The following is a 5,002-nucleotide window of genomic DNA, read 5'->3' as shown; positions in this document are numbered from 1 at the left end:
ACCCGGTCTCCATGTGGCCAGGGGGTTACGACCTCCTCGTACATCTGGGGTGTACGCCTTTACCTAACAGTATGCGCATGTGAATTGCGTGAAGGCTTTGCATGTATTGCATTAATATTCATGTGATTGAAAAGACGGATGTGCTTTATTTTGAAGTGAGAAAAAGAACACGAACAGGCACGCCTGGAGAGCTAGACTCTGTAGTAGGAATGTTTTTTTCACCCTTCCCTGGCTGTAACCTGTCACACAACTTCCTGAAACAGAAGACTTTGTATCAAAGCATTTGGATTGTGTTACGATGTTGCCTTCCCCTCCCCACAGTCTTAAAATAAAATATCATATAACTATTTTAAAGGTCAGCTTTGTTGGGGCACAGCTCACATACAACAGAGTACAGTTGGATGAGTATTGACAAAGGGATACAATTCTGAAACAATCACTCTGGATAGATTTCCATTACCTAGAAAGCTCTATCGCCCCCCACCCTCTTGCAGCCAATCCCCTTCTCCAGGTATACGGTAAGTTATAAATACTGGGTGAACACATTTGTCCTTACCAACTGGAAACAGTGAGTTATAGATTCAGCAGGTGGGGAGATGGAGACTGCCTCTTGCCATGGTCCCCTGGCGTTGAGCCCAGAACGGGTCCAGGAGCCTGGGGTGAAGGTCTGCCTATGGATACTGGCAATTGGCCAAAGTCCCATTTCATAGCCAGTACTACTGAGGCCAGAGACAAATGGCCCAGACAAATGGTCCAGTGACCCAGATTCCAGCCCTGAAACCTGGGCCTCCCTCTTCTCACCTCAGAACTGAGGATAAAAAGGAAAGGTGGCTGTTGTTATAGACTGAATGTGTCTGCCCAATATTCATAAGTTGAAGCAGCCCTAAGCCCCAGTATGATAGTGTTGGGGTGGGAGCTTTGGGAGGTCATTAGGTCATGAGGGGAAACCCCCATGATAGGATTAGTGCCCTTAGAAGAAAAGACACAGGAGAGCTGGCTTCCTCTTCCTGCTTTCTGCTACGTGAGGACACCATGAGCAGGTGTGTGTCTGTAAACCCAGAATCAGCCCTCAACAGACATCAGATCTGCCACCACCTTGACCTTGGACTTGCCAGCCTTCAGAAGCGTGAGAAGTCCATGTTTGCTGTTAGCCCCATTCTATGGTAGCTTGTCATAGCAGCCTGAACAAAGATTTGCTGCATCATGGTCCCCATGTACCCTCAACCAGTAGCTTCGTCCTTCTGAATCCCGGTCTTCCAGTCTGTGAAATGGGGATATTTCTGGGACCAGCCTGCTGGGGGCTTTTGTGGCTACTAGAGGTAGCTCCAGCGAGGCTTGGCTGGAGATATTAGGCAGCTATGATGACTGTGGTTGCTACTGTTTCCATCCCAGCCCTGGTTTTCAGTCCTGAGAGTTCCCAGCGGGGCATCCCAAAACTCTTCTCTCTGCCTTCTGACTCTACGCAGCAGCCTGTAGTCTCTTATTCTTCCTGCTCTGTGTCCTGGGAGGTAGCCATGGCAATGGGGCAGAGGACGGTGCATTGGGGAAGCAGGTGGCTCAGGAAATTCCTGTGCAGAGGCGAGCTGACTGTTCATCTCACCTGCTGCCCACCCCTCCACCACTCTCCCCTGGCTCCCGGGCCAAGGTTGTGCTCAGACTTTTGTCTTTCCACCTGTGAGCCGTTGAGGGCACTACATCCTGCCTGAATTGCCAGACGACCCTGGCCATCCTAAACTTAGCCTTGACTATCTGCTGGAGCCTGCAAACTGTCAAAGGTAGCTGGGAGTGCCATGAAGCTAGCCCCTGAAATCATTATGTTCCCTCTCACCCCAGGACCTTTGCACACACGGATCCCACTGCTTAGGATTCTCTATTCCTGCAAACCTCCTCCTCCAGGTCTCTGGCAAGTGTCACCTCCCCCGGAAGCCCTCCTGAACTCTATTCAGGGAGTCCTAGCACTGAGTATCTCCCTTTGGCAGGTCTTGCCCGACTTATAGTTTTGTATTTATGGTGATGACTGTATTAACATCCATCTCCCTTGTTGATGGGAGCCCTGAGCAAGCAGGGGTTGGAGTACCAGGCATACAGCAGTTATACAATAAAAAGTGATAGAATCGAGCAGTGACTTCAACAACTGTTTATTGAACATCGTCTTACATTTGATCAGCCAACTCCCCTGAGCCCTTCAAAGCACCCAGGTGCGGGAGACATCCTGTGAATGAACCTTCCCTTCTTCCTGTGGCCCAGAACCTCTTGCTGACATCCTAGTGAAACTCTTGAATGGTGCCATTCTTCTCATCCAGGCCCTGTTCCCCAGAGACACATGATGCATTTATGAGCTCATCAACAGACCATACTTAGGCTCATCCCCGTGACGAGGTCCTGGCAAAGACAAGGACAGTGAACATCAACACTACAATGCATTGGGCCCTTTCTCCGTGCCTGGCCCGAGATTCCCCTCAGGACCTTCACAGCTTCCCTTCGGGAAGACGTCCTCACAGGAGAGGCAGATGTGACAAATAAACATCTCATTTTCTTGTTTGTTTGCTTTGTGGTTTTTAGTGTAAGTAAATCCCATACAATATTTGGGATATACTTATACTAAAAATGTATTGCTTGATCTTTGAGCTTGCCGAGTAGACCTCATAAGCAAAGCTCACCCTCCCGAGTTGAAAAAAAATTATGGACGAGATATTATCATTGAAATTAAATGGTGGCAGGCATGCCCAAGGAATACTGTGGGGGTTTGATCCCTTTAGGAATCTTGTGACAGATGAATGTGTGGGGATGGCAATTAGTGAGTGGGCCACAGGACAATATCGGAACAGCAGTAATATGAGGAAATGACATCATCATGTGAGCAGCTTTGGAACAAATATAAAAAATGGGTGTGAGGGGCGCCTGGGTGGTTCAGTTGGTTAAGCATCTGCTTTTGGCTCAGGTCATGATCCCAGGGTCCTGGGATCGAGCCCCACATCAGGTTCCCCACTCAGCAGGGAGCCTGCTTCTCCTTCTCCCTCTGCCCTTCCTCCTCCTCATGCTCTCTCTTTCTCTCAAATAAATAAAAGCTTACAAACAAAAACAAACAAAAAACAATGGGTGTGTTCAGCGGAAGAAATCAACTGCTCCCCCGTACCCCTCTCCATAACACCCATTTTGCTACAATATAAAAATCAGGTCATGTGAGGAAAAAAAAAGGGGGTGGTGGTGCTGGTTGTCTGAAATTCAGTGTTAACTGGGTATCTCCCCTGTATTTTATCTGGACACCCTGATGCATCGGCATGTCCATTTTACAGATGGGAAGTGGAGCTTGTGATGTGCACACGGTGGCACAGCCGGGAATAAGCAGAGAGAGAGGATGCAAGCCAGACCCTGGGACCTGACACCGGCGGGACTCAATTCCTGCCTCTGAAAAGCAGGTATGAGTCTGGGGGTCCTCGGTGAGCAAAACCTCGCCTTGCCTGGGCCAAGAACTCTTTCCACATTCCCGCTCCTGGTGCCAGAGGCAGCTAAGTGCAAAAGGGGTCCCCAGGACTAGGGCCCTCTGCAAACACCTGCAGAGGGGCCCGTCCCACCTGCCATCTGGACTCTGGCATCCGGAAGCTGGTGGTCAGCTGGGCCCCCTGTAAACAGCCGGTCTTATGTCACTGTAAACAGCTGGTGTCTAGAGCTGTTGTCACAGTGCCCAAGTCTCAGTGTGACTGCCCTGTGACTCGATACTCTGCCACCGGCCCCTGTCACTTGAAACTCAGTAAACAGTGTTCTGAGAATGGGCAGCAGCACCCCGTTTGGTCAGTCTGCTGCTCGAGCCAGGGGCCGGATCCAACTTAACCCGGGTCCCGACACCTCGTGAGCCATCCTCGCTCGCTCTGTTCTAATACTCTGTAAACAGCGAGTCTTGATAGCTGTTATTTGTCAATGGTAAGACACTGTTGGTGTCTGACCAGCTCTACTATGTCATAGCTGGCTGACCTGGAAGCACTTGGAGCAGAGTTCCAATATTTTGTAAACAGGGAGTCCTGATACTTACTTAGTTGCCTGATGAGCTCCCCGTCCTGGGGTTGGCCAACAGCAGCTCTGGCCACATCCCAGAAGGAAGTGACTTTTACGCTTTCAAATGGTGTTGGAAACAGACCAAAAGAGGACTTCATGACACATGAAAACTATCTGAAATTCAAGTTCCGTGGTCACAAATAAAGTTTTATTGGGATCCAGCCATGCCCACTCATTTGTGTCTGTGTATGGCTGCTTTCAAGGGAGCTGTCTGGCATCTGAGAGATTGCATGCCCCACAAAGCCTCCAATATTTATTATCTGACTTTTTAAAAAAGATTTTATTTATTTATTTTGACAGAGAGAGAGAGAGAGATCACAAGTAGGCAGAGAGACAAGCAGAGAGAGAGGGAAGAGAAGCCGATGCGGGGCTCCATCCCAGGACCCTGAGATCATGACCCGAGCTAAAGGCAGAGGCTTAACCCACTGAGCCACCTACGTGCCCCTATTATTTGACTTTTTACAGAGAAAATTCATCAACTCCTGCTCTGAGCTCTGGGGCAGTCACCGTTCTTCCAGGCACATGGCATACAGGAGGCCCCAGTTTGGCCCCATCTGGTCCTGCTGGCTGAGTGGACCCCGGACCATCCCTGCCCCTCCGGTGTTCCCCCACTGGATGTGAGCCAGGACAAAGGCTTTATGCATTGTCAGATCTGGCCGTTCCAGCCTTCAAGTCAGCCCTTTCCACTTTTTCGGTGACTCTAGGTAAGTGAGACACCACCAGGATTGACCCCAGGTACAGGAGAACAAACTGAGGTTTGCAGAGGGAGCCCACACAACCTAGGATGCGGAGGGAAGTGGTCAAAGCTGAGTCAGGACTCAAGAAAGGGCAGGGGAACAGCCAAGATGTGGGCGGGGTGACTCGCTCAAGGCCATAGTCCTGAGGCCTGAGAGACAGGAATGGAGGGCAGAGTAGCTTGGTTAGTGGGCATAGCAGGTGCAAAGGGCCT

The 5,002-nt window shown here is 50.1% G+C and overlaps 1 pseudogene; it reads left to right on the top strand.

The window, feature by feature from the left end:
• The first annotated feature begins 2,651 nt into the window (after nt 1–2,651).
• LOC132009757 (small nuclear ribonucleoprotein G-like) lies at nt 2,652–2,881 on the top strand (annotated as a pseudogene).
• The last annotated feature ends 2,121 nt before the right edge of the window (nt 2,882–5,002 follow it).

Source organism: Mustela nigripes, chromosome 2 (assembly GCF_022355385.1).
Source record: "Mustela nigripes isolate SB6536 chromosome 2, MUSNIG.SB6536, whole genome shotgun sequence".
Lineage (NCBI taxonomy): Eukaryota > Metazoa > Chordata > Mammalia > Carnivora > Mustelidae > Mustela > Mustela nigripes.
This window is presented reverse-complemented; position numbering and strand designations above follow the sequence as displayed.